This window comes from Chelonia mydas, chromosome 7 (genome assembly GCF_015237465.2).
Source record: "Chelonia mydas isolate rCheMyd1 chromosome 7, rCheMyd1.pri.v2, whole genome shotgun sequence".
In the NCBI taxonomy this organism is placed as follows: Eukaryota; Metazoa; Chordata; order Testudines; family Cheloniidae; genus Chelonia; species Chelonia mydas.
This window is the reverse complement of record NC_057853.1, coordinates 104,364,772-104,384,758: the sequence shown is the minus strand read 5'-3', so window position 1 is coordinate 104,384,758 and position 19,987 is coordinate 104,364,772. Positions and strand designations below refer to the sequence as shown.

The 19,987-nt window shown below is 43.3% G+C and overlaps 1 long non-coding RNA gene across 1 annotated transcript; it reads left to right on the top strand.

The window, feature by feature from the left end:
* The first annotated feature begins 5,282 nt into the window (after nucleotides 1-5,282).
* Nucleotides 5,283-15,962, top strand: LOC122466489. Its single transcript, XR_006292052.1, has 4 exons — nucleotides 5,283-5,336; nucleotides 9,782-10,080; nucleotides 10,896-10,998; nucleotides 14,749-15,962. It is a non-coding gene; the product is annotated as an uncharacterized LOC122466489 (long non-coding RNA).
* The last annotated feature ends 4,025 nt before the right edge of the window (nucleotides 15,963-19,987 follow it).

Here is a 19,987-nt window from a genome sequence, read left to right as displayed (position 1 = left end):
TGACACCAGGAATGAATTTGGCCCCACCAGCATATATTAAAAACATCTCTGTATAAAATTTCTTTTACCACTTGTGCATGGTCACTCTATAGCCACAACAGTCGTCCTTTGTCACTGAGTTTTTTAGCAGGCGATTTCCTTCAGATGTCCCTTACTGGCCAGAACTACACAAGACTGACTCCCTACCTCCTGTGAAGTGTCCCTGCTGCAGGATGTTCTACAGGCCCTTCATTAAGACTCGGCTGTTTTATTTTACTCCCTGGCTCCCTCTTCCTCAGAAGTCTCTTAAAAGTGAGGAAACCCCTGTCCTTCCTTCTCCGTCATTTGCCACATCTCACTAGGATGTCCAGGTTGTGTATTCTGTTTTAAAAAAACTGGGTCTTTTTCTCAAGCTTGAGAACTGATGGTTCCCTCCCTCTCCTAATTTGTGACCTGAGTCTCCCATGGCATTGATTCTACCAGTACTACCTCCACTCCACCACCTTTTTCCCCTTAAGGAGAACTGCATTTTTGTTCATTATCTCTATAAATAAAGGCACCCACCCTGACACTGCATGTGGGACATGAGCTAACCTTTTTACATGGAGTCTATATGCCCATATCAGGATTAAGTAAAGTTTACAGAGATTCTAGCACAGGGTCTTATGCAACGCCCACTAAAGGAAACTGGACATATAGTCTGTGATATGCTTTAGACAGCCCACCAGAGCCTCATAGATAAATGTAGTGAGTGCTACAAAATATTAGGTCAGGTTTGTAATGCTTCAGACTATACTTAAATTAAAATTATATACTATATAATATATAATACTCAAATTAAAAAATAATTTTGCACAGGAGCTAACTGAACATTTAATAAGGCTGCAGGCATCCTCTGAAGTGATGAGGTGTAGTTCCATAGTATCCTGGGATGATCATGAGTTCAAAGTATTTAATCAACTCATTTCATGCTTTTTCTCCACTTCCATACTTTTGCAATAAAATCTGCTTTTAAGAGAACTGCAACTATATCTTCTAGCTGGTTAATTTCAGCTGACCGCTGAAGGGCTACTTGGATAGAGAGGAACTGATCTCTGACAAATGCTGGTAACAGCCACCTGTGAGTGTAAAGAGCCAAAAGAACGAGATACCCCAGGGACAGCGTCTTGAAGGAATCTTCCAAAATAAGGATCAAGGCTTGAGGAATATGCTGCCACTGGGAGAGGCCAATGACAGCTGGATACTGACATGTTAAGAAGTGGGCTGTATTGATTTGAAGGAAAGCTGGAATATTTTGGACTATCAAGACAAAAATATGGTTGGTTATAGCTATTCTTCTGGAGTGAAGGATTTTGCCAGTGAAAAGGTGAGAAAATGTGCCAGTACAAGAGCAAAGATCGATATTAAAGTTGAGCAACACATTATAAATAGAGTGATGTTGGCAGGAAATTCCCATAAAAACTGGTAGGTCAGGTAGTTCTTACATACACAATATCTTGTACCTCTCCCACACTGTTGAAAATGTGTGTTACTTCTCTATGTAAATATTTTCTTCCTACGGATGATACCGCAGGGATGAGAGTTTACTTAAATCTACTGTCAGTAAAATCCTAACCCTATTTTCTAAACCTCAGGATGTCATTTTAGGGCTTGCCTATTCTACAAAGGTGTACAGGCATAGTTAAAGCCATACAAACCCCCATGGTGTAAATGCAGTTATATACCCATAAAGGTGCTTTTTATCAATACAGTTATTCCCATATGGGAAGGGTAATAACTATCCCTGTATTAAGTCACTTTATAGGTGTAACTGTGTCCACACCAGGGCTCTTACCAGTATAACTATTCTGGTAAAAATCACCCCTGCCAGTGAAATAATTGCAGCAATAAAACTTATATATGTAGACCAGATCTTAGAATGTATAAATGTATTTCTGAGGGGATCTAGGGCCTCCCATGAGGTGCTGAATCACTGAAATTGGTGGGAATCAAAGGCACACAGCTAGGAGATGCTTGGCCTCTTCCAGAATTATGATTCAGATCCTTAAATTGTTGTTTTGCTCTTCCATCTCTGAAAACCCAGTTATCTATCTAGATAGGTTGGGGCACACCTTAATTCTGGCATATCCTAACTTCTGAATGCTTGACAGTGCAATCTTAATGTTCCTTTTAAAGTAATGTTTTATTGTGATGTAGTAAATACTAGTGCATTTATTATTTAGTAACACTACACACTAGTTTATTTTACATTTTATTTCACAATATCATGTTTTAGTAGCTAGTGTCTTACACTAGGATGGTTTCAGTAACACTCCTGAAGGGTTCAGAAAGATAATAGAGTTTAAGGCCAGAAGGGACCACCAGATCTAGTCTGACCTGCTGTATATCACAGGCCACCAATGGCCCCCAGCACCCGCACATTAAACTCAACAGGTCAGGCTGTAGCCTCTTGGATTTCAGAATTAGTATCCACAGATTGCAAATTTGGTTTAGTTGGTCCAGGCAATACCACTGAGTGTCTAATATATGATGCTGAAAGATCCCCAATACCAGACACTCCCCCACACACCGCTCCTGTGATCAGTATGTACTAACTTTTATTCTCTATTCGGCCTCAAATAATAACTATAATATTACTTAGCTTTTATACAGCACTCTTTATCCATGGATCTCCAAGCTCTATACAAAGGAGAGTTTGATGCTCTCCATTTTACAGAAGGGGAATCCGAGCCACAGAGCAGTGACTGTCCTAAGTTCTTTCACAGTAGGCTAACTGCAGAGCCAGGAACAGAACCCCAGGTTGCTATTTTCAGAGCTGCCTAAGAAATTTAGCCACACTGAAATTTATGGGACTTGTGTAGCTAAATCTGCTAGTCAACTTTGAAAAGCTCAGCCCAGATCTCTTAACCCTCAGACAGTCCCAAATCCTACTCAGTAGACAAGGAGGCTGTAGTATAAAATGTACCTAATGTGACTTTCAAGTACATATGCAAAGAGAGAAAAAATTAGGCCCTGGGCAAACTCTAGAGCACTAGGCACAATCCCCTGAAATGTTCATAGCCCAAAGTCACAGCACCTTCAATAGGAATGGAACTGGACCCAGTCTCCTGGTTTTAAAAAGCAAACTGCAATCATTCTCAAATCTCTCTTAAAATCTCTATACCTCAGTCTTGTGACGGATGTGAATAAGATACAGCATGATGTCTCCGTTACTTCTTTATATCCACTGCATTCTTAATATCAGCAACTGTTTTTCCAGAGTACTATTCAACAGAGCCATAAATACCCTTTGTCATTTAGGAAGTGTATTGTGCAGGTTAGAACTCACTTCATCATTTCAGTTCCTTTGGTGAGAGGCTTCTGCTAACGTTGGCTGAAAGTCCTAGAGTCTCCATCCTTGAGGTTGGTATGTCTGCAGCATGTGAACTTATCATATTACCTCCCAAGAGGATTATAAAGTTTCCTATTTGCAAAGCACTTTGAGATCCTGGCCTAGCATTTGTGGAATAGGGAGAGAATGGCACTGTCATGGTGGACGAGATTCTATTTCAGTACCGAGAAAAATTTCGTCTCTCAAACAGGATGAAGATCCCAGAAACCCTGATACATGTGCCAAATAAAACAGAGAATCCTAAATACTAGTGATAGAAGACATCTATTCAACCACTTCCCCTTGATAGTTCAGGATTTTTCTGTATATTACTTTCCCCCATCTTTTGTCCAAACTAGCGTAAAATGTCTCAAGTGATGAGACTTTCACTCCTTCCCTTTGGAAACTATTCTGAGGCTATTACCCTGGAATTACGGGGAATGTTCCCCCATAATTTGATCATGCTAACTGCAGCCATATTGTGTGCATTCAGCCACCATGAATTAATAAAATAGAACATCACATAGTTAAGAGTTAATTGGACAAGCAAGGCTTTTGGAGGCAAGGTCAAATATTAGCTGCAGACTTGCAGTTTCTGCTAATCAGAATGGGAGGAGGGGAGAAATGAGTCAAGAAATTATGAGACTGAAAGAAAATAAGTAGTTGGAGACCTTGAGTTTTGCACCTTTGATATAGAAGCTTATTATGGTTAAGGTTGTTAGGAATCTTTTTTGATAAGTAATTAATTAAAGTTAGAAGAAGTGATGACCCAGTAGGGGTCACTATGAGCTATGTGTTTTGTAAAAAAAAATAGTTATAAAATGACTAGATAATAGAGTGTGAGTACTTTGGAGAAGTTCTCTGAAGCTATCCTGAGAGACCTTTTCCTGACACCATACTCCCTGGCAGGGAAGCAATCGATCATCGCTGAGCTGCTGCTAATTACTCGACACCATCTCAGATTTTAGGTAATTATTTGGGATGGTCTAAACATATTGCTTATGTCTGTGTGTGCTTAAATCTAGTAAATAGTAGTTTTATACAAGAGCACACTTACTTGTATCAATCTTTCATCAGCTGGAAGCACTGTGTTCCCTTTGATTTATTCCTGACATTGACTGGAGTGAAACAGTTAAGTTACTATTGCTTTGGGTTCTGAAAAACCCGGGTAACTGGCTAAATGCATCTAATTTTTCCCTTCCTTAATTGCATCTCATTACTGCTAGTGATGTGCTCTGCGGAATAGCGTAGTTGATTGGACAAGCACTGGAATCAGTCCCCACATTTCTCAGCTAATGAAACAAATCTGTTTCCTTTTCTTCCCTCTCCTACTAATTATACTAAATTGGCCAAGTAATTCTGCCAGTTTGTTGAAAATATGGAAATAAATCACTTTATCAACATATAGTAATTTAATTATTTCTTGTCCCATATAACCACCTGTCTTTAAGGTCCTTGCTTAGCAAAACCAGATGGTTTTTCCCAGCAATGGGGTGAGGGTAGGATGTGTGAGGATCAAAAGTAAATTAACTTCAAATTCAGCTTGCTTATGCCAGTGTGAATTTGATCTATTATATTAGAATCAAATTCTCACTGACACTGTAGAAGTTCATCCATTATGTCAGGTTACGAATCTCCCATTGTCATTCCTCTCAGTGAGGAAACTGTTCATTTGAGAGATAGTCTACCTGCTTTGGAAATCTAAATCTATCTATATATTATGTGACAGACTCAGAACAGAAGGATAAGAGAGTAGTAGAAGCTTCAGAATGAGCAGGTCCCTGTTCCATGCATAGCCAAACAAAGGCTACTCCAGCTAATCAAGACACCTGATGCCAATGAACCAGTTAACACCCTTAGGCTAATAGAGACAGCTGGAATCAATCAAGGTCTCACTCATACTGCTTAAAAGCTCTCCTTTCCAGTTCCCCCAGGGGAAGTCCAGGTGAAAGGAGCTGGAGGAGAGGAAGCATTGCTGAATCCTGAGGTCAGGGTAAAGCTAGGAAAAGGGGACCATGGGGAAGTGGCCCAGGGAATCAAAGCAGGGTCAGTGGTGAAGGGAAAACCATGAACAGCTGCTACCATGAGGGTCCCTGGGCTGGAACCCGGAGTACGGGGTGGGCCCGGGTTCCCCCCTCCCCCCATGCTTTACAGAGATCTCCGTGAGAGGCGAAGCAGACTTTGGTCCAGGCAGGAGGCCAAACTGCACCTACTGAGCTCTAAAGAGCAACAGAGACTGTGGGTATTCCACCTTCCCACCTCCCATACTGGCCTGTGATGAAAGTAGCTCAATAAGCTGTGACCTTTGCTGCTATACTGAGAAAGGGAGGTCATACTGAGGGCCTTAGTGAGCTTCTGAGGCCACTGAATCCACCTGGAAGTGCGGGACCCACCAATACAGGCTTGGAGCTTTGTCACAACTGGTGTGAGAAGTGGGATAATTGACTTATCATTCACTGCACGGTGGAAGAAAGGGAGAGTTTTAAATAAAAAAATTAAAAAACACAACCCCCCCAAAAAAGCACTGGGTTTGGGGCATTCTCACCACAATGGAAGAAGTAATAAAAGCACCGTTGCAAGCCACTGCAGCCCAGCAGGAGGCGACCAAAGCCCATGAGATGGTGCAACAGTAATCCATGCGGCTACAACAAGAGACTAACCAATTATTGATAGGACAGGCCTCTCCGGATCAAGCCCTCTTACAGGAGCTGGTAGACCAACTGAAAGCCCTCACCGCCAAAAACCAAGGATCTGAAGGGTCACAAGTATGGAGGGCTGCTGGTTGTCTACGGAAGATGACAGCCAATGACGACAGAGGCATAGCTCCTCTCCTTTGAGAGGACCGCCTTGCGAGAGGCATGGCCCCAGGACCAGTGGGCTAGCATCCTCACTCCCTTCTTATATGGAGAAGCCCAGAAAGCTTATCATGACATGCCTGTTGAAGTTGCCATTGACTACCCTCAGCTGAAAGCAGAGATCCTGGCACAATTGGGGTAACAACTGCAGTACAGGCCCAGAGATACCATGAGTGGAGGTACCAGGAGGGCAAGCCTCCGAGGTCCCAATTGTTCGACCTCATCCACTTTGCACAGAAGTGGTTACGACCCGAGGCATGCAACCCGGAGGAAATGTTGGAAACTTTCGTCATAGACCGCTATATGAGGGGATTGCCGCTGGATCTTCGTGCATGGGTGGGCCAGAAAGGCCCCTCCACTTACGATGGTGTGATCACGTTCGTGAAGAGATGGATAGCAGCCCGAGAGCTGTCTCGATGACCTAGAGAAGCCCCCTTCCGAAACAAGTACCCAGCCCCGACCCCAGCAGGCCAGATAACCAAGCACCCGGGGAGCTCCCGGTGGAAGAAGGTAGTAGACACAGAGAAGGGGGGGAATAGCCTGAACAGGGGGAACCATGGGGCAAAGACCCCTAACCCAAGAGACAAAGGAGTGCCTAGAGCCCCTTACAAGTGTTACCATGTGGGGAATTGGGACACCTAGCGGCACAATGTCCCAATCTTGAGGAGCCCATGCAGTGTAACCTGGGGGACTGGGTAGACCCATGCACCCTAATCAACCTTGTGGGGGTTGCAGTCACCCCACATCAATATACAAAACCGGTGAAACTAAATGGGATAGAGACCATGGCGCTTGTGGACTCTGGTAGTGTTGTCACCCTGATTTCGGGGAAACTAGTGAAATGCAGCCAGTTAATACAGGCTAAGTGTACAGGAGTAACGTGTACGTGGGACCATTAGCTATTATCCTGTCACCCCTGTGAGGATCAAAATCCAGGGGAATATCACCGAGGAACAAGCGGGGGTGGTCCCTAATCTCCCATACCCAGTGCTCATTGGAAGGGATTTCCCGGGATTTGGAAATTTGGTCCTGCCAGAGGGGCGGGAGAGTGGAGAGGACCCTGAAGTTAAGGAGTCATCCCTAACAGAAAGGCACCCCCCATTCTTTGCTGAAATATCACAAGAGTTGTTCCCTGGCCCCAGAAACGGCAGAAAAACCACGAGGGAAAGGAGGGAGGCAAAGGCTTTGGGCACCCGGATTCTGCTTCAGGGCCAGAACATGGCCCTGGTAGGCCAGCGAGCCTGTGAAACTGAGGGAGAGACCCCCTGAAGTGGAGGAGGAAGCAGAGGCTAGTCACAACCTCAATGCCACTGAACTGACCAAGGAGGTGGAGGCCAGTCCCTCGGAGTCCTGTCAATAGGTCCCGAAAGAGAGACTTTCAGGCTAGACCAGGAAGAAGACCCCAGGTATGCTAATGTCAGAAAAGAGGTAGCTGAGATAGATGGGGTACCTGTGGAGAGAAAGGCCCGAGGACCAGCACCCTATTTCATGATTTAAAAAGGCGTCCTGTACCGGGTGGTTCAAATGCAGGAACAAGTCATAAACCAGCTCCTGGTACCCCAAAACCATCAGAGGACAATATTAAGTCTCGCCCATAGTCACCTCTTTGCGGGACACTTGGGGGTAGAGAAGACTCGGGCACGGATCTTGCATAGATTCTTTTGGCCAGGGGTACATGAGGATGTCCAGCGGTACTGCGCCTCCTGCCCTGAGTGTCAATTGCACAGCCCTCACCCACATCTAAAAGAGCCCCTTTGATACCCCTACCAATCACTGAGATCCCTTTTGAGCAAATAGCTATGGACCTGGTGGGGCCTCTAGAGAAGACAACTCGAGGTCACCAATATGTGCTTGTCATCTTGGACTATGCAACCATGTATCCAGAGGCCGTTCCCCTATGAAATACAGCCTCCAAGTCCATAGCAAAGGCGCTGGTGGAAATTTTTACCCGAGTAGGGCTACAAAAAGAGATTCTAACAGACCAAGGAATGCCTTTCATGTCTAAGCTGAGGAAGGACCTCTGCTCTATGCTCCATGTCCAGACTCTGCGAACCTCGGTTTACCACCTGCAGACCGATGGCCTGGTAGAGAGATTCAACCAGACCCTCAAAGCCAGGGTAAAAAAGGTGATAAGCAGGGATGGAAAAGACTGGGATACCCTGTTGCCCTACCTTATGTTCACCATCCGTGAAGTTTCCCAAGCCTCCACTGGATTCTCTCCCTTTGAGCTATTATATGGCCGCCACCCCCAGGGCATACTAGATATAGCTAGGGAGATTTGGGAAGAGGAGCCCAATACAGGGAAGAATATAGTTGAGCATGTATTGCAAATGAGAGACAGTATAACCCGAGTCACCCCCCTAGTGCAGGAGCACCTGGAGAGGGCCCAAAAAGCCCTACAAGCTCACTACAACTGCCAAGCAAAGGTTCGGCAGTTCCAACCCGGAGACAGAGTAATCTCCGTGTTAGTACCCATGGCAGAAAGTAAACTCTTGGCCCAGTGGCAGGAACCCTAATGGTAGGAACTGTCAGTATAGTATATTCAAAATGAAAATAGCTTCTAATGATCTTTGTTTTCTGTCAAATAAATTATGTGACCCAACTGTCTTAATTATTTGGCAAATTGCTGAGTGGAAGAAATTGAAAGAGACCTTCACAAAATGGGAAATGACAAGGCAGGAACTGTGGAGAACTGGGAAATATTGATATTAGTCTTTATAAACATCATGTGCCCTCCTCCAGTGTATTTGTGTGATATTATCCTGCCTGAATAATACAGCTAGACCAAAAGGGGTTAGTGTAGTGTCAGAGCAGCAGCCGGGCCCCATCCAGACCAGGTTTACTGACTCAGAGGGACCTGGAGTGGAGGAAACTACTCCTGAGGAGAACTGGCTGGTGGCACTGGAAGAAAAACAGCTTGCTGATTGGGACTAACAGAGCCAACATGAACTGGAACTTGTGAGACTAGGGAACCAGGAACACACTGATCTGATAAGCAGGGTTAGAACACTAGAAGCCAGTTCCACAAGGGTCATCAGCCCAGTTCAAAGAGAGGGGAGCTATTGATGCCTATTTCACTGCCTTTGAGAAAGCTAGTGATTTGAACTGACCCCTGAAGTTAACAGGAAAAGGTTTTGAGGGGGGCTGAAGTGTAAGGGTGTCATTTACCTAGAAGTGGCTAACCAGATGAGGGATTACTTCCCCAAATGGGAAAGGGATCTGGAACCACTACCATGGACCAGTTGTATGAAATATTTGGGCTGGAACAGTTTTATGACATATGTCCGCATGTGGCTAAAGGATCAGAAGCCCACGGGTCTGCACTTTGCAGGCAGACTGACTGATGAGTTTGTAAATAATTTGTCTGGTTCTGAGGGAGGCAGGGGGGAACACCAGCGTTAACTGCTCTAAACGTGGTTCCCAGGAGGTAACAAATGGAAGCACCCTGAAGTCACAGAAGTCTACGAGAATTCGATGATCAGATGTTTTATTTTGAAGGGATTGAGTTGGGTTTGCAAGACAGTCTCATATCTCCAACAGTTCTATTGAAAGTGGGGGTTTCTCTCAATTTCAACAGAACTTCAGAACATCTGGATCCCCAAAGCATTGTAATGTTGTGAGTGCAGCACTTCAGTGCTTCATATAACCCCCCTGGCAGTGGCACCTTCTTCCAATTGGCTACTTCTCAGCTGGTCAGATGAGAACAGAAGTCATATCCATCCACCAGCAGAGGGCATGAGGCTTGAAGACATGGACAAGGGCATGAGCATGGAGAAAGACACGGAGGACTGCTTCCACTCCTCCTCTTTGGGCGAGGCAGACCCTGACCCTCCTGAGAGAGTGACACTTGTGGCCAACGAGAAGATGTTTGAGGAGGTAAGAGGGAGAGAGATTTTAAAACTATCTGGTAGGAGGTAGAAGGGAGAGTGAGATGGACAAAATATTGATGCAATGGGGAAAAATGTGAGTAGGGAGGGTTTGTTGGGTGAATGGGTAGGTGTGGATCTGCGGAGAGCTGCGCTTAAATAGTTTGCTTTAAAAGTTCAAGCATAGAAACACTTAGATTTCCAAGAATGAATGTAGGTTATATGGATTGAGAATATGTGCATTAATAATATGTAGGTCTATTATTTCCTTCACAGGTGTAAATAATATGAAATATCAGTATTTGTGCAGAAACCACCTAAAATTATGAATGGAGACTGCTACGAGTGAAGCATGTCAGGATAAGGTTTAAAAAAAAAAGCATTGTAAACAATATCTCTCTTCAGAGACTGGTTGCCAAAAAGTTAGGAATGTTTTGAAAGAGTGAGTAGGTAGGGAATTTTCATGCTATCAAATCTATAAAATCCCTTTGCCGGTTTCCCCCAGATTTATGGTAAAAATTCTACTGCTGGATTAGATGTTGTTGTATTTGAAACTTTTTGAGAATTTGGTTTGATGAAGTAAAAACGTGTACTGAAAATAAGGCTAAGGATCTTAATTGTCAATAGCACCCCATATTAGATGCTGTGTGTATGTATCTGATGCACAATATCTTTGAGGATTTCTCAAAAGATATTGTCCAAGCTGCTTGGTCTGCCAGTCTGGTCCTGCTGATGGGAAGCAGGAAATTACTGCCTTGTCCATTCCTGCTGATCCTTTATCTCTCATTCTGTTGAAACTCAGGGGTTCATTTTATTGTTTTACAGCATGTGGAGTATTTGCATGTAATGGGAGGTGCAGTGAACCATCTCAGGACTGCATCAAAGCCATTCTAATTTCGAAGCTACGCCTTGCTTAAATAAACTTCACGTATCTGATTTTTGTTATCTTTGTGTATTTATTGGCAGTAAACCATGTAAAACACGGATGAGCTTGGATTTCCACACCTAGCAAAAGCCACGCAGCTCACATGTGACTCTGGCCTGCAGACCAGGTAACTTCTCATGCAGGCATATGGGCTGCAGGCCCATAGCAACTATTTCTCTAAAGTGATGCTCCTTACCCCCCAGGAGCTGGCATGGCATCAGATCCCCTCTTGCTGCTCTCCCTGTAGGATACAAGCCAGGAAGGCAGGATACCTGATAGGGAAACAAAATAAAGAATCCAATGCTGGGTCAAGGTTTCCGTCTCTCAACTCCTCTTTCCACAGCGTCAGCCCCTTCACCCCATGACTCAGCCACTTGTCCTAAACTTTCCCTCCCTTTCCCCAGCTTCCAACCACTCCCCTGTTCCAGGAGTTCTCTACATCTCTCTCTATGTGTCAATAATTAGATAAGGTGCTAATAGATGCATTCAAGGATGTGTAGCGTAGTTCATGAGTTTTATAGGACCAATACAACATCTTGTCTTGCACTTGTTCCTCTGTGCAGCTCTTTACATTGCTCTTAATACTCACCTGTCCCATCACCAACCTCCTCAGCTGCCCAGGCACAACCCCGCTGCTGCACATCCAGCAGCCTCTCCACACCCTCATCTGAGCAGGCACTTGGCATCGTTCTGCATTTCCCTCTCCTTTGAAAATGGCTATAAAATCTTTTATAATTCAGAATATTGCACCTGTCATTTTATCTTCTGTGGGCAACCTGCTATTGCCACCCCCCAAGTCTTCCTCAATCTCAGCCCTTTTCCTTGGAGGAAAGGAGCATGGGGGAGAGTATCAGACACAGAGAACAGCTCTGTTAGGATATAGATATTCAGGCCTGTCTGTAAAGGCCTATACTCTAAGAATTTAGGTGTATTCTTATCACTTGACTAGTTATAGAGGTACAAAAGAGAATCAAAATCACTGACTGCTGGTGTAAGGGCCTTCTCTTACTGTGACAGTTTGAGGCCCTGTTCTTAGGCTAAGGCCTTTGGCTAAGCAACAGAGGCAGCCATAAGCTGGGAAGTGACCGGTCACATCCTCACATTCCAAACTAGTCACATTGAAATAAGGTGCTATTGGGCTGTTAGGAATACAATCCTGTCCTGAATACAATCCTGTCCTGATAATGCCTATCACCTCCAGAGAAAGGGAAGTGCCTAGAAAATGTAAAAGGAAACAGCATCCTGTCTGGCAAGAACTCACTTATCAATACTGGGATGTGAAATCCTCACTTCTGTATTGTTTTGTCATTATAGTTCCCACTTTGCTATTGTTTGTCTGTATAATCTCTGTCTGGTTCTGTGATTGTTCCTGTCTGCTGTATAATTAATTTTGCTGGGTGTAAACTAATTAAGGTGGTGGGATATAATTGGTTACATAATCATGTTACAATATGTTAGGATTGGTTAGTTAAATTTCAGGAAAATGATTGGTTAAGGTATAGCTAAGCAGAACTCAAGTTTTACTATATAATCTGTAGTCAATGAGGAAGTGAGTGGGCGTGGGTGGGAGGGGGTGGGCGTGGGTGGGAGATGGGAACAGGGAATGGGGGTAAGGAAATTGGAATCATGTTTTGCTAAAGGGGGAGATGGGAACAGGGAATGGGAGTGGGGAAACTGGAATCCTGTTTTGCTAAGGGCAGGAATGGGAACAGGGACACAGGTGTAAGGCTCTGTGGTGTCAGAGCTGGGAAGGAGGATAGTAAGGAAGGAAACTGGAATCATGCTTGCTGGAAGTTCACCCCAATAAACATCGAATTGTTTGCACCTTTGGACTTCGGGTATTGTTGCTCTCTGTTCATGCGAGAAGGACCAGGGAAGTGAGTGGGTGAAGGAATAAGCCCCCTAACAAGCTCATGGGGACAGTAGGCACGTGAGCTAGCAAGGGAGGAAGCAGAGTTGTTTAACAAGGAAGGTGTGGGAGTTAAATGAAGAGGGAAATTTGTAATGGCGGATTTCCTCCAAAGCGTGTTGAATGATTAAGGGCAGGACCAGAGGAAGTGGGTGTCTTGGCCAGGCTTGAGAATGGGTTGATGGACAAAGCAGAGAGAGAGAAGATAAAGGTAAAGACTAGAGTGGTGTAAACAATTCTCCCAAAAAAGAAAAAAATAGTGTGTAAGAGGGTGGTCTGCCCCTTTAAGAGCCCAGGGAAGCAGGAAGTAGATGATCCTGTTATTGAGAAGAGCACAACAAGCAGGTGCTGGGAATCATTTGACCCAACTGGACACATTTCGTGATTGAGTCTGAGGATTCCGAGCTAGGACACACAAAGGAACACTGCAGCTCTGTGAGGCTGCCTGGAGCTTGGGGAGAGCTGAGAGTCCACTATCTTGTGGCTGCAGAAGAAGGCTGTGAGAAGAGAGGCAAGCCCTGCAGTCACCCATAGCCTGACGGATGGTCCAGCCCATTAGTTATCAGAGGCCAGAGGGTCTCACAATCTCAGCTCAGAACAGGACTGTTGCTTTTTGTTATTGTTCCATTTCCCCTTTTTTTGAGATGAAGGATAACCAGATCCTTGAACAAAGGGCTAAAAACTGAAGTGGGTGTGGTCAATTGTTTGTCTTAGGCTGGTGAACAGGTCCACCAGCCTACACAGTGAATTTAGCCCTTTTCTTTTTGTTCATGAATTGTCCACAAACACACTGTGACTTTTACAAATTTTACAGATTACTTTGATAATTGTTGGATAAGTTTATGAATGGGTTCATGAGATGGAGTTGTCTGTTGAATAAATTAGTTGAGTACAAAAGTCCGATCAATGCCCTGGGGCACTTTTGACCTGAGATCTTTTCTTGCATGACTATTGTAATAGAACAATATAATAAATAAATAACTGGTGCTACACATTAGACATCAATTTGCTCGATCAACAGATAAATCATCACTATCTTCATATTTGATAAATCAATGGTTCTATATTAACCAACTGAAATCCAGTATAGGACAGACTGAATTAACTGGCACCAGGCTTCTTGGAGCAACTGGTTGTAATTCCAAATGCTGGGAAATGTTGGTATTATGACAGCAGATACTGTACAATCTGAGTTTAGGATGGTCCATAAGCAGATGTAGCCCTGGCCTCTTCTGAGCTGTCACTGGTGACTTGCAATCAGGTAGTGGGCCTGAAAACACAGGGTTTTGATATGCTATCAGCAGTGGTCTCTGATATGTCCGCAATCTGTTCACATAGACTGTTTCTGTTCTTCTGGTGGCTTGAGCTTCCTGATGTGCTAATCATGATTTCACACACATATATAATATAAAAAGATGAGGAAATAACTGGGGAAATTCCATTCCATTTATGCCTTTGTAATTGCTGTAGGTCAGAGATTCAGAATCAGCCTGCTCCTATAAATATGACATTCTAACTTTGATCCTTCCTCATTGAAGTCTCTGGAAATTTTTTCATTGACTTGATTGGGAGCAACATTGCACCCTCAGTGACATGCTCAAGGTCACACAGCAAACTCAGGGGCAGAACCAGGAAGTAGAACCCAAGAGTGCTGACTTCTAAGACCATGCTATATCTGGTGAACCACACTGCCTCATTACTATTTCATAAAGCTATGCCTCAAAAAGCATTGAGGGCCATTCCCTCATTGACAAGGCTGTGAATTACCTCTTCAGACAGGATATTCTTAAAGCTGTAGAAGTTAATATCTGGTTAATCTTATGTGCCCTTTAAATGGTTTCCAGATGAACTTCACTGAAGACACCATGACTAGAAAAAAGCTACTAACAATAAATTGACCTTAATGTCAGAGAATGCTGACAGAACAGAGATTTCAGCAGAATGGAGTTTGTTTTGCAGTACAGTGAATTGAAAAACACCTCAAGATGATTAGAAAAAGCCAAAGAGAACAAAGTGCCCATAAAAATCTATCAATGATAAGAGACACCATGGCTAGGAAGGGGGAAAGCGTGTTTAGTACAATAAGTGTACAAATTAATCTGCCAATATATTTTTTTTATTTATTCATGCTAACTGTGCAGGTCTTGTCTGACAATGTAATTTTCCTAAAACTAACCCATGAGAAAGCAAATGCAAACACTTTGAAGAACAGAGTTGGCAGAATTATGGACTGTGAATAAATTACCTGACCAATTTAGCCCTTTTTTTCTGCTTGAACCATTTGTGAATGGATTTTGTATTAATTTATTTGCTATTCATAATAGTTTGAAGAGTTTAAGAGAAGAAATATTGTCCTCTGGGTTGTTTTTGCTTCACTAATCAGTGTGCAATTGGTCAGCCGAGCCATTCAGTATTGCTTCTTTTTCCTGCCTAGATGTCTGAAACAGGGGAATTGTGAGTAGTGAATGACAAATGATTTTGTTCATGCATGGATTTCTTTATTCACATGCAAATATGGTTATTTGAACACGGAAGAACCAGCATTCTATTTACTTGATGTTTTAAGCATAGCCTTGGCCATTCCCTATTACAGAGCTTATCAGTTAAGCTTCTTGTGCTTTGTTTTCAAGGCTTCAAACTGTATCTCTGACCATTTTCTTTTTGCATTTCCCCATTCCATTGCAACATGTATGCTTTTTATGTTCCTTTAAATGACGTTATTTTTGTACCTTCTTTACTGCTCCCCTGTTATGGAACATCTGCCCAAGCTTGTTTGTCAAGCCACCTCCCTTGCCACATTTAAATCCCTCTAAAATATTGACTTATGCCATCTGACCTGCATGAAGTGTGGTAAAGAAGAAAACAGTGTAAGTGTAGAGAACCCACAAGCTGCGTACGTGTCTGACTAAGTGTGCACGTGGTCTTTTCACTGTAACATTTGTACCCTCTTCTCTTCTTTTGCCCCTTTTATGATTCTTGCTTCTGTACTTTGCTGCATTCAGACTGTGTACTAGTGAGGGGAGAGACAGTATCTTAGCGTGTTTCAGGAGGCAACTAGTATTTTTCTGAGTGCTTAAGAAGTAATATATTTATTAAACATTATTGAAACACAAATCCATTTAGGAGCAGCAAATAATATGTGACAGAATCCAAGAGCAATGATTTCAAATGAGTGTTCACCAATAATTTTTGCCACCTTCACATAGTTAATATAGAATACAGCATTACAAAAAAGAAGTCAAGCACATACTGTAGGTAGTAGTAAAAGGAGTAGAATGTCTGTCTGTCAAACATTGACGCCGCCCCTTGCTACATAATGCCCCTCCCAGCCGTCACCGTATTACTTGAGAATGGGGTTGAGAATGACATGTGACTGGAAGAAAGGGATGGCATGTGACCTCTCTAAGAACTCTTCCCTCCACCATCTACCATGGACTACCCCAAAAACAGATTTGACCAACTGGGGCAAGTACTGGGGCAGGATGACATGCCTGGAAGAGGGTTATGTGATCCTTCTAAGAATTCTCCCCACCGATCTCTACCAGTCGGCGAGGGTTTCATCCATTTAGACTGTCCCTGAAGGGAAATATGTACCAATCAGAATAGTTATAGCACAAGCGTCTAATCCAGAACCCCTGATCTCTGGACCTCAGTGGTTGGCTGACTGGCAGCACCACCCCAGAAGTTTCAATGCTGCATCAAAGAGACCATCTCATTTCAAGAACATGTTTTTCAGAAATTGTGGAAATGCTAAGAGGAAACTTGGACTCTTTCACTACCATCATGAGAACTTTGGAATTTGTTTTAGCTCCAAGGGCATTCAATCACCTGCAGAGAAAGTGCTACATCAGCAACAGTTCTAAGGGGGAAGAGGAGGAGGGAGTGACTGAGGGGAGCCCTTTGGCCTAGCCTAGCAGTTGATACACTAGAACCCGAGATCCGAGCTGTCAGGGTTTCCTCCCCGCTCTGAATTCTGGGGTACAGACGTGGGGACCCACATGAAAGACCTCCTAAGCTTATTTCTACCAGCTTAGGCTAAAAACTTCCCCAAGGCACAAATCCCTTGTCCTTGGATGGACGGTATGCTGCCACCGCCAAGTGATTTAGACAAGATTCAGGGAAAGGACCACTTGGAGTTCCTATTCCCCCAAAATATCCCCCCCCAAACCCCTTCACCCCATGTCCTGTGGAGGCTTGAGAATAATATCCTAACCAATTGGTTACAAAGTGAGCACAGACCCCAAACCCCTGGGTCCTTAGGACACTGAAAATCACTCAGGTTCTTAAAAAAAGAATTTTATTTAAAGAAAAGGTAAAAGAATCACTTCTTTAAAATCAGGATGGAAGATAACTTTACAGGTTAACAAAAGATTCAAAAACACAGAGGAACCCCCTCTAGACTTAGTTTCAAAGTTACAAAAACAGGAATAAACCTCCCTCTAGCAAAGGGAAAATTCACAAGCTAAAGCAAAAGATAATCTAACATGCCGTGCCTGGCTTTTACTTACTATTTTTGTAATATTAGAGACTTGTTCAGGATTGTTTGGAGGAGATGGATTTCTGACTGACTCCCCTCAGTCCGGAGAAAAACACACAAAACAAAGAGCACAAACAAAGGCCCCCCACTCTCAGATTTGAAAGTATCTTCTTTCCCCATTGGTCCTTTTGGTCAGGTGCCAACCAGGTTATTTGAGCTTCTTAACCCTTTACAGGTAAGGGGGAATTCTAGGCTACTCTTGGCTGAACGGTTATGACACGAGCTCTCATGAGGCAGATTTACTAATGTGATGGCCTCCCATTGTCTGCCCCCATTGTCCAGTTACCTTAGCCTTTGGTACCTCGAGATGCTTTTTTCAGGGGGAGGACTAACACTATCTGCCTGTATTACAAACCTAACCCCAGTGAAGAAATCCACTATTATGATTTGATCAGCCTGTACCCTTTCATAAACAAAGCCAAAGAATACCCAATCAGACTCCCTGATCTCATTCATGACAAATCTGGACTCTTCACAAATTATTTTGGAATTGCAAAAGTTAAGTGTATACCTCATGAGGCCTATTTTCCCCATTGTCACCTATGCCAAACCTGTGCAGAAACTGAGCAGCAGCAGACATGCATCCATACTGATAAGGAGAGGGTGATCTTGGGGACTTGGTGCATGGTGGAATTGAATGTGGCCATAGTGAAAGGGTGTGTGGTGGCAAAAACCTATGAAATCCTGCATTTTGAAGAAAAATCTGACAAACTCTTTTCACAGTATATAAAATTACACCTACATCAGAAACAAGAGGCTTCTGGGTATCCCAGCTGGAGGACAGATAAAGAAAAACAAAATAAGTACGCTAATGATTTCTACCAGAAAGAAGGCATTTGTTTATGCCAACATGAGATCATGTTTAACCCTGCAAAGCGCCAAATTGCTAAACTGTTTTTAAATTCTCTGTGGGGTATTTAGAAGCAAAGAACAAACCCACTCAATATCAGCATTGTGAGAGACCCTGATGAACTCTTTCAGTACCTCTTTTCCTCCTGTTAAGAAGTTTTATCCTGAGAGTTTATTGATGGTGAAACAGCTTGTGTGTCTTGGAAGCATGTGCACAGTCTCTGGCAACACCAACATCTTCACAGCTTGTTCCACCACTGCTTACACATGCTTAGAACTATACAATTTGTTAGATAGGTTGCAAGAGTGGTGCCTGTGGCATGACACAGACTAGGTGATATTTGTGAAAATGGAGGGTGACTGGCGCATGCGTCTCCTTGAATCTTTTCACTGGCACATGGTGACTAGCTTCCATAGCCGTTATGTCATGTCACACATGTGACATTATGTGACTGCTCGCGGCGCGTGCATTACTCAGTTTGGACTCAGAAATGGAAGTATAAACACTGTTTGTGCTGCTGTGGAAATGTTTATCAAAATTTTTTTACACCGTCTAACAATGGAAGGCAAATGCAAATGGAAAAGAAAATCCACAGGTGAAAATCGAGGCTCCCAACAGGAATGGGAGAATAAGTGCTCTTTTGTTGAACGTAATGGTAAGGCCATCTGTCTTCTTTGCCAGACATGTGTATCTCAGTTCAAATCTTCAAACTTGCCGTGTCATTTCACTTCAAGCCATGCACAGGTGGGTCAAAAATTCCCACAAGGTTCTGAACTCCGCACTTTAAAACGGAAAACTTTGAAAAAACAAACAGATGTAGAAGCCCAGTTCTTCACCAGATTTGCCAAACGATCACAGACTGTAACGTTAGTCTCCTATTATGTGGTCGGGCACATAGCCCGTGTGAAAAAGCCCTACTCTGAAGGTGAGTTTATAAAAACATGCCTCACTGATGTGATTTCAATACTGTCACCAGAGAATGAGAATCTACAGAAGAAAATTTATGGCCTGCAGCTTTCATGCCACACAATAGAATACAGAATCTCTGACCTGAACAGTGACATCGAATCACAACTGCAATTGCAACTTCAGTAGTGTGAGTATTTGAACATCACTTTGGATGAGTCGTGCCTTGCACAGGATAAACCTCAATTATCGGTATTTGTCCACACTGTGTCTGATTACTGTGTTGTTAGGGAAGAACTCCTTGATCTCGTGTCATTAAAGGATAGAACTCGTGGACAAGATCTAAAAGAGGCGTTGATGTTGGTAGTTGCAAAAAAACCTTGCCTTTACAGAAGCTCAATGTCATTGCTACAGACGCGGCTCCGTCCATGTGGGGATCTGCAAATGGATTAGTAGAGCTCTGTAAGTCTGATGACAGCTTTCCTGAATTTTGGACATTTCACGGTATTATTCATCGGGAACAACTGGTATCTAAAAATCTCAAATTTGATCACGTCATGAAACCTGTCTTGCACATTGTGAATTTCATTCTCTCCAATGCACTCAGTCACAGACAATTTCAAAATCTAATTGAAGAACTGGATGAAGACTACTCCCTTGCCGATTTGCCATTTCACTGCGCAGTTCAATGCCTCTTGAGAGGTAAAGTTATTTCCCCTTTTTTTTTGAGCTCCTGGAACCAGTAAAATTGTTTATGGAGGAGAAGCACAGAATACATCCCGAGCTTACA